Consider the following 11,175-nt stretch of genomic DNA (forward strand, 5'->3'; position numbering starts at 1 on the left):
GCTTTTAATAGCTCGGTTCGCCCCTGCACACCACCCGTACACCCACATACACTGCTGCAGTGATCTATACTCAGCACATTGAACAGGGTGGCAAAAGAACAGAGAGACGAAATACATCAGGATTTTATAAATGGAAATGAACTGGCAGGTCAAAGGCTCAGATTAGCATTTAAACATTATACTCACACTATTTCTGCAGTAGTACATTTTTTGTACAATGCACAAATGACCTGCTGCATTTGACAAAATGTACAGTAGCCTATAAAAACATCCTCACGGTGCAATACTGTATACCACAATGCGGCAATTTTGTCGTGACTAACAGATCTGTTTTAAAGAGTATAGTGCTGCATCCACATTCACCCACTAAGTATTTTAATTGGGATGCAGCAAATGTTTCTGAAATTAATCTGTTTTGATTAATAGATCTGATCAAACCAAGGTTTTTAATAAAACATTAACATTTTATTGACAAGATGATGACTAGGCGATTATGATCTGCGGTTTGTAATATTATGTATGAAGGAGTATTTTGTAACAAATGCAATAGTGTTAATAAAGGTAAATGACATAATTATCTACCGTATTTTTCGGACTATAAGGTGCATTTTGTTCATAATTTGGCTGGTGCTGCATCAGGTGCGCCTTGTAAGTCAATATGAATCAATTTTGACATTTATGAGGCAAGAGACAACATTACCGTCTACAACCGCAAGAGTCCGCTATACGCTGCTCCTGTATTTTTGTAATTCAATGGATGTGCAATGACAAGTCTGCGAACATCACGCTAGTTTGCTAGTTCGGTTAATTTAGACTATTCAACCTTCCAGGTAAGTTATGTATGCTATGGTTTATCATGTAAATAACTGATAATATTACTTTAACGTACAGGCATCTATTCAGCCTGCTGTTTTGTGTGCTATTGTTTAGTTGAATAACTCGCCTTTCCAGATTAAATGTCTGTTCTTCGGCTTGGATTTTGTGAAATATTTTTCTAAATAAACGCAATCCACTGCGATTTATATATGTTATTTCCTCTTATTGATGCTTTTTTTACTGCTGCGATTTATACTTCGGAGCGACTTCATAGTTCGGAAAATACGGTATTATTATTATTATTATTATTAATGCACCAATATTAAAATATTCCACTGATACCAATAGCCGATTATTTAGACTGATATCTGCCGATACCGAGAGTTTGGTGGATATATTAACCACCATTTACGAGTTATCTCATCAATTAAGAGAAAAGGCTTCCCTTTCAATGGCGCATCCCTAACGGATTTTTACGGTAATCTATAATTCCGATGTTTTCCACTAGGTGGCGCTCTTACCCAAATTATAAAAAACTGAAGCATCAACAACATTGTAAACTCTGTGTATGTTTTGATCATCGTTCTGAATCTGATCTCTTACAAAAGTCCTTTTCAAAAATGCAATTATTTCAGCTTTTTGGTATTTTAAATTTTTTGGGAATTTGGTATTTTTGAAGAAACGTACCCATATTTAAGAGGTGATAAAAAGAGAACAAATTCTTTTTTTCCCGTTTTGTTTGTTTGTTTGAAAGCAGATGGTCTGCTTTTTCATTTGATATATTCTGGGCTGTTTCCCGGGCAGAGATTAGATTAATCCAGGACTAGGCCTTAGTTTAATTAGAAAATATAACTAGTTTTAACAAACATGCCTTACTAAAAACATTACCGGTGTGCATTTTGAGGCAAAACAAAGGGCACTGATGTATTTTAAGATATGTCAGTGCAAGTTGTTTTTAGTTTGGACAGCTCTTAAAAATGTTTTAGTCTAGGACTAGTCTAATCCCTGTCCTGGAAACTACCCCTTAAAGTGCAGCATGTAGGCATTCAGACTAACAATATTGTAAAATATTTCGTGCAGCAAGCGTTTGTATAATGGAGTAAAAAAAAATGGTTTTCTTACATGTGCAACAATATTTTTTTATTGAGAACACGAAAAAAGCAGCAGGAAATCATTATAAATGAAGTGTAAAGGTAAACAAAATAGGGTGTTCATTGCTTGATATAATTCTGCCATCTAGTGGCAAAAAATGTGCAAAGGACATTTTTAAAGCAAAATTATATTTTGAAAACAAATGTAATATACATTAATGTAGCACATGTACATAAAGAGATGCTGGAAAATTAACCATAAATCTTGTAATAACATTTTATCATTTGTAACAAAATCTTGGGTTTGTACTGTGATCTTCCATAGCATTGATATGCTCACTGTTCAGTCATTACAGATAAAAACTTGCATTAATGAAAAAGAAATTACTGTAAAAAAATGTCTGTAGAAATAACAGTATTACTGGGTATTACTGGCAACTAGCTGCCAGTAACTTACTGTAGATTTTACATTTTCTAATTATTTTGTTTGAATCAACCTAGTTATCAACCTCAGTCCTGATCAAAACTACTTAATGTTTACAAAAAAATCCAGTATTTTAACTCTTTAATTGTCAAGTTCATAAATGATGTCACTGATTTGGGGAAAAAACAAACAAAATGACTGATTTTCAATATAAAAAGTGATTGTGGACCGGATTTTTTAACCTTAATCACAGTCTTGGGCATGTCAAAGTATGGGCTTTCGGATTTATTTTGTTTCTCCCTCATTTACTGTTCGTGTCTGTTTTTGCCCCATTGACTTCCATTATAACTACATTTTTTGATTGCAAAGCTGACACTATATAATCATGCATTCTTGATTCTTGGTGGTTGTCCCTGTTGCAAAGAGGTAAATTAGTCATTTTTACTGTTGATCACCAGGTGGCACCATTAACCCTTTAGATAGGCCTGTGCAAAAACAAAGCTTATTTCTGGCTTGTACATAGAGTAATATGGAGTATAACAGCAAATTTGTGTGTGGAGGGGGGGGGTTAGTATTGAGGAGAAAGCATCTCCCTTGCACATCAGTTGCTGCTGTTTTATATGTGTGTGTATGTATATATATATATATATATATATATATATATATATATATATATATATATATATATATATATATATATATATATATATATATATATATATATATATATATATATATATATATATATATATATATATCCCAAGGGTTTTTCCCTCCTAGGACATTTTTTTATTTCCTCGGCTAAAAGCCCGGGTTTTTTTCTCCTAGGGGTTTTTTTTAACCAGGGGAGGCAGCCTTCTTGGGCTTAACTTAGCTTCCTATTCTAGACGTTAAATTAGTAATACGCTCGCTTATAATGTTGAGTCATAGCCGCAGCAAATTTAACTGCTTATGCTATCGTGTATTATGTTGTGCTATCTGTCGCTTTTATGTGCTTTTTCACTGTTTCTATTAATGTAAAGCTGCTTTGAAACAATTAACTATTGTGAAAAGTGCTATATAAATAAAATAGAATTGAATTGAACTGTACTGGTGAGTAAGATTCATCCTGCAGCTGATTCATCCAAGTGACATCATTTATGAACTTGGCAATTAAAGAGTTAAAATGCTGGAATTTGTGGGACAATTTAGTAGTTTGATCAGGACTTAGGTTGATTAACAGATTTATGCAAAAAAAAATATTTGACAATCATCGTCAATATAAAACAAGCTGAAATTTGACGTTTAGGGTTGTGTTCTCACTTAAACAAAAAATATGCAGCATTTTTGTCAAATCAACATATATTTTTATGTAACTTTAACTTAAATGACAAACATTTTAACTAATGTGATTAGCCTGCTGCTGAACAAATCGTAAAAACAGCACAATGTAAGCCCTGTGCAGGCTAGCTGAACTTATCTTAATGATTACAGAGATATAAGAAAACACATAAAACTTGAAACCTTTCTCAAGTTTGCACATCTGGAACAATTTTTCACACATCATAGATTGTAACTTTGGGTAAATCCAGCAAACAATGTGTAAATTTTAGCGATTCTGACGTCCCTCCAATTTAAATAAAAAATATATAAATATAAATATATAAAAACAGAAACTGAAGAGCAGTCTTAAGTCAAAAGCAGAAGTTAAGTGTGCATAAAGTCCATTGATCATCGTATGTATCACCATACGTGACTGTCCAAAAACAATAAAAGCAACCACACATTAAAGGTAATTAGCATATACATTGTTTTAGATAATACACGATTACTTTAGTTTTTAAAAGGAAATGAAGAGTACTGGTTTCAGAGTACAGTTTGTGAATGCTTGTGAGGAGTGTAAGATGACTCACTGGGACGTTTGAGTAATGCAGTGTCACTTTCCAAAAATAATTAAACCAAGAAATGACTTATACGACTTTATCATTTAGAGGAATTGAGCACATAGTTTGGGCTTTATCTTTTAACCCATGCTTTCCGGTCTAATGTGATAAAGCGAGGCCTGTGGTGAATGTGTTGCTTGAAGAGTTCATAAAGAACGTGCATGCAAAAGGTAATATATGCTATTAATTTACACACCCTACCTAACTAACGGTTAACACATTTAGTATCAAGACCAACTTGCTTTTATTTTGATCCGTCTGTCTGTGTGGTCAGAAAATAGAAAGTATGCGAATTCTGGAAATTATGTGCAGGGAAAGGAGAAGTATGTAAAAGCCAGAAGTGTTGGTTAAGTGTGTATTTTTGAATAAAGACAGACAGCCCGATCCCAAATTCACAGCATTGACTTAAGTATGTATGTATGTCTAGTCTATTTAACCTAGTCAAACAAATTCCTTTTGGTGGCAACCAGTTCCATTTTTTGAGCCAGGTGGATTTTGCATGCAGCCCCAAAATCAATGAAGCATCTTTTTATTTGTTCCTCTGTTGGTTTTATATGAACTGTTCTTCACTTCACCTTTTTAATCATGTGTTTCATTCTGGACACAATGAATAATTAATTAATTATATTACAAACCCAGATGCAACAGTGCTGCTGACGCCTTCATGTGCACATTGTATGCATTCAATGCAATTACAATGAAATGTAAAAAATAAACAAAGTGTTGAATACAGCATTACACTTCGATCAGCTTTGCATCAAATATTTATTTTTATTGAATTGTTTTTGCAGCGTTGATGATTAGAGTGAAGGAGAATAAACATCAATAATGATTTTTGTTTTAGTAATACAGTCTTCTATAGTGAGATTTATAACACCTGGGACTGGTGTTATAACTAAGGACTAGACCCTATAGTTAAATTAAGATGTTTAAGCATTCGTATATATATTTGCTTTAGAAAAGACGTTAGTGCTGTGTATCTTGAGGCAAGTCAATGGTGCATATTTTAATATACAGGGTTCCCACACCTTAGTTAACTTCAAATCCAAGGACCTTTCAAGGACTTTCCAGGTCCAATACCCTCAAAATCAAGGACTAAATGTGGGGATATATTTCAGGTGAGAGCAAGGTTACATTGTGTTACCTTTTAAGATACATTGTTACAGTTCCCTTTTGAGAGAACTCGTGCTGCGTCACTGTGGTGACACTTTGGGGACGCCTCCAGGGGTAAGTGTGTCTAAATCTGTATATCAAATTCAACCAATGGTGAGGCTTAAAGACAAAGACAGGGTGACGCGGGAGCCAGGAAGTATATCACTATCTGAAATATTGCCAAAGACGGCGTTACAGGGACGCAGGAAGTATGACAAGGGAGACGCAGCGTCTCGTTCCCTTCTCAGGGAACAACAGTTACATACGTAACACAAGACGTTTTCATGTGACAAAAAAGCATTTTGGTATGAATCAACATTCGCATACAGAAGATGTAAGCATTTAAAACTAACAGTTTAGCATGTGTGCTTAAAAAGTCTAGAATTTTTATGATATTATCCTACACTACACAGGCAATGGATTTTTTAATCAGCCTTAAACTTTGTTTTTGTCATTTTTAATATTTATAAACTTTATGCTTTTAAAATTAAATAAATTTAATAACATGACACAGTTGATGTGCAAGTACGCTAATGGCACAATTAAGCCGTTTTAAAGGGATAGTTCACCCAAAAATGAAAATTATGTCATCATTTACTCTCATTTTATTACAAACCTGTATAAATTTCTTTGTTTTGATGAACACGAAGGAAGATATTTCGAGGAATGTTTGTAACCAAGCCCCATTGCACTCTAAGAAAGGATGTGTCAATTTTTTTGTGTTATGCTTTTAACACATTGTGTTATTTTAACACATTATGTGTCATGTTGTGTTGATTTTGTGTTAAAATAAAACAAGTTGTGTTTAAAGTAACACAAAACGTGTTGTTTCAATAATAACACAAATATGTGTGGATTCTGGGATAACGCATTTAGTGTGTTGTCCCTAAACGAACACTAATGTGTTGTTTTTAACACATCCGTTCTATCAGTGGGTTCACACCAGACCGATTTCAATGATTTGAGCGAGTAGATTACATACAAAGTCAATGCAAAGACGCAATCAGGCACGTCCTCGCGTGGGACGATGCGAATGACGCAATATGAGCGGAGCGTTTGCCGCGGAAACACGTGGTATTCGCCTCAAACACGCGCTATTCGCCTCAAACGCACGCTATTCGCCTCAAACGCGCGTTATTCGCCTCAAACGTGTTTTTGCCCAAGTTAAAAATATTCAACTCGAGCAAAAATATGCATGATACGAATTTTAATCGCAATGCCTCGCGTTTGGTGTGTACGTAGCATAAGAGTGCACTTCCATAGTATCGTTTTCCTTTTATTATAGAAGCAAATGGGGCTCATGAACGGTTTGGTTCCATATTTGGTGAACTTTTCCTTTAAACAGTCTGTGTAAATGGTATTTCAAATGTAGCTTCTTTCAATATATCCATATTTTGAATTTGTTTTAATGTCTGTGCACATAATGTGCTGTGCACACTGTGTTCCCCCTTAAATAAATTGGGTGCATGACGCCCTTGGCACCAGTGGTGCAGAAATTATTTAATTTAATTTATTTATTTATAATGGGACCATGCACAATTTTTAACATAAAATTTCCATTTTGTATTGTACCGGATTTAGCCAAGGGCTAATTTTCATGCATTGTCCCCCAGGCAGGTCAACGCTAACATAACAATACACAAACATTACACACTTAATGTCTGGCATTTCATTTTTTTAGGATATGTAGATTGAGTGTTATTTACTTACAGCAGATTTTTTTAGTCTTTTTGTTTTATTTAATAATTGTTTAAAGTTAATTCTACAAAATATGCTGCATCATTTTGTCTCGTAATTGTGTCGATAGCCATTTAACCGTCTTTAAAAGAAATTTAGAAAAGTACAAAAAAGACTACTTCCCTTTCTGTGGCTCTAACTTCCTTTTTCAGAGACTTACGAACATTTACACATGTTTTCCAAACTTCTTCAATTTTTTCCTTTCATGGAAAACAACAAATGATATCCAGAAGAAAGTTCGAGCTGCTGTTAAACAATGAAAGTAGATGGTGATATTTACTACAAAAGCATAAAAGTAATCCATGTGCACTGTACCCCTGAAGTTAAATAATAACTGCCGTATACAAATATATCACATAAATACACGTGTCTCTAGATAAAAATGTTAAACACCAAATTTGCATATGGGAACTTTGCATTAAAAATGCATTTAAATCAATTCATATTAAAAAGGAAGTAAAGAAAAACAGAAGCGTGTAAAATAAAGCCAAATTATAAACACAACACTTTTGTGCCCATTTTTCATGAGGTGAACTCAAAGATCTAAGACTTTTTCTATGTACACAAAAGGCCTTTTACTCTTAAATATTGTTCACAAAGCTGTCTAAATATGTGTTAGTAAGCACTTCTCCTTTACCGAGATAATCCATCCACTTCACAGGTTTGGCATATAAAGATGCTGATTAGACAGCATGATTATTATTTCACATGTGTGCCTTAGGCTGGCCACAATAAAAGGCCACTCAAAAATGTGCAGTTTATCACACAGCACAAGTTTTGAGAGAATGTTCCATTGGCATGTGAATTGAATGTTCATTTCTCTACCATAAGCTATCTCCAAAGGCGTTTCAAAGAATTTGGCAGTAACCACAGACCATGTGTAACCACACCAGCCCAGGACCTCCACATGCAGCATCCTCACATCTTCACCTTCAAGATCGTCTGAGACCAGCCACCCGGACAGCTGCTGCAACAATCGGTTTGCATAACCAAAGAATTTCTGCACAAACCGTCAGAAACGGGCAAGCTTAACGGGAAGCTTAGCTGCATACTTGTCGTCCTCTTCATATGCATATGTTATGGACAACGAACACAGGTGCATTTTATTGATGGCATTTTGAATGCACAGAGATCCTGAGGCCCACTGCTGTGCAATTCATCCACGACCATCACCCAATGTTGTAGCATGATAATGCACAGCTCCATGTTGCAAGCATCTGTCCACAATTCCTGGAAGCTGAAAACATCCCAGTTCTTAAATGGCCAGCAAACTCACCGGACATTCCGGGCGTATACCAAAGCATGTTCCAGTTCCTTCCAACATCCAGCAACTTCACACAGCCATTGAAGAGGAGTGGACCAACATTACACAGGCCAAAATCAACGACCTGACCAAAGGAGATATGTTGCTCTGTGTAAGGCAAATAGTTTCAGACCCCCCAAATACAGTAAAATTGCACATTATATTTATTTATTTAATGCAAACACAGAAAGTGACTCTTATTTACATGTGGTAAATAACAATGGATAGAACAAAACAGAAACAGATAAGACAAACAAAGAATAAATATAGTCATTGCCCATACATACCATGTAATGCACATGTTTAGCAGTAGGTAATCCAATCAATAGATACATTTAGGTAAATTCATTGGGTTAGAAGAGAAGAAAAAGAAAAGAAAAAAGGGGGGGGGGGAAGACAGGGGGGTTGAAAGATGGGGGAGATGACAGAGAATTGCTGTACCGTAACAACAGGAAAGCATCATTGTGTACATACATATGTCACAAACACCTAGCCCATGTGTATTGAGGTATTGGGGACAGATGTGGCACCGGGCCCCTCATGACCCCACAGGACAGTTCCCACCCCAGGCCACCGCTTGCACGCCAGGCCTACCCTGTTTTGTTTGGATGTGTGGTGATAAATGAAAACCTCTAATGTATAGTGCATTAAAAAAGTGGACATGCTTGGGAACCAGACCCAGGTAGTAGTCTTATATTTGTCATTTTAAGTTGATAATGAATTAATATGTCGACCAAGAAATCTACTGGTGTTTAATGCATTAAAACATGTGAAGTACTGAACCAGATCAGAGTAAATGCCTTGCCAGCAAACACGCCACACTTACCTTTACCCTATTTTGTTTAGGGTAAAAAATTGCACATTATAGAGTGGCTTGTATTGTGGTGGTAACCATGGTTTTTTGGTTTTAACTGTAGTTAAACCATAAACAATTTTCGCAAGGGATGTGGCTCTGCAAGAACCGACAGGCGGATGACATCACAGTACCGCAAAATACTTTTCTGTATGATTTCTCGAATCACTCCCTCACGGTACTTTAATGTCATCACTGTTGGTTCTTGCAGCACTGCTAACTCAAACAAGCCTAATAACAGGCATAAAAACATATACGCTTGTACGAGGGACAGGTGCACTAACACCTGATTGCATAAGTTACTTGACAACCCTACTTGTACGGTTTGCAATGATTGGAATGTTTGGACAAAGAAGACGGGCAGCTGCTCGAAGATTTCGCCTTTGGAGAAAACTGTTGGTTATATACTCGAAAAATACTTAAATGAGACATTTTACAAGACTTTTTTAAAGATGTCAAATAAATGTTTGTTGTACAGAGTACATACGTGAAGTTTTAGCTCAAAATACCTTATAGATAGGTAGGTAGATAGGATGTCAGAAGGGGATAATACCGCTCATATTATCCCCTTCTGACATCACCAGGGGAAACTATTTTTTTCACATGCTTGCAGAGAATGGTTTACCAAAAGTTACTGGGTTGATCTTTTTCACATTTTCTGGGTTGATAGAAGCACTGGGGACCCAATTATAACACTTAAACATGGAAAAAATGTTTAAAATTAAGATATCTTTAAGATATTATACCACAGAATTACATTGTTAGAAGTTATGCACAACAATAATGAACAATACTATTTTTTTCAATATTATTTTTCTCATTTTGGTCCACTAAGAAAATGTGTAATATAAGGAAGTATTGGTCATTATTGTTGTAATTTAAACTGTAATTTAATATGTATTGTCAGATGACATGCTTGAATACAAACTAGACAAATGCAGGCGGTGTGAATGCATACATTTAAAGTCAAGCAATAATTAATGCAGGAATTAAAGGGATAGTTCTGCCAAAAACGATATTAAATCCATTATTTACTCACCCCCAAGCTGTCCAAGTTGCATATGTCCATCGTTTTTCAGACAAACACATTTTCGGATATTTTAGAAAATATTGTAGATCTTTCTGTTGATTAAATGTAATGTTACGGGGTCCAGCAATAGTCCACGACCTTCAAGTCCAAAAAAAGTGCGTCAATCCTTCACAAATTAAATCCAAACGGCTCCAGGATGATAAACAAAGGTCTTCTGAGGGTAATCCGTGCGGTGTTGTTGTAGAAATATCCATATTTAAAATGTTATTAACGTAATTAACTACCTTCCGGTAGCGCCGCCATCTTAGAGTCATCCGCATTCAGGATGAGCGCTTACGCAGCATACAGCGGTTTCTCTGCTGCTGCTCTGTCCCCCGCCCTCCGAATTTGTCATACGTCACTAAGAAAAGTGCGTACACTACGCTAATACTCTCTCCTGAGTCTAAGATGGCGGCGCTACCGGAAGCTAGTTAATTACGTTAATACAATTTTAAATATGGATATTTCTACAACAACACCGCACGGATTACCCTCAGAAGACCTTTGTTTATCATCCTGGAGCCGTTTGGATTTAATTTGTGAAGGATGGACGCACTTTTTTTGGACTTGAAGGTCGTGGACTATTGCTGGACCCCGCAACATTACATTTAATCAACAGAAAGATCTACAATATTTTCTAAAATATCCGAAAATGTGTTTGTCTGAAAAACGATGGACATATGCAACTTGGACAGCTTGGGGGTGAGTAAATAATGGGTTTAATATCGTTTTTGGCCGAACTATCCCTTTAATGAAATGATTTTATTTTATTTACTTAACAGTAAAGATGAATAAATTAATGAATAAA

This window comes from Misgurnus anguillicaudatus, unplaced genomic scaffold, assembly GCF_027580225.2.
Source record: "Misgurnus anguillicaudatus unplaced genomic scaffold, ASM2758022v2 HiC_scaffold_34, whole genome shotgun sequence".
NCBI lineage: Eukaryota > Metazoa > Chordata > Actinopteri > Cypriniformes > Cobitidae > Misgurnus > Misgurnus anguillicaudatus.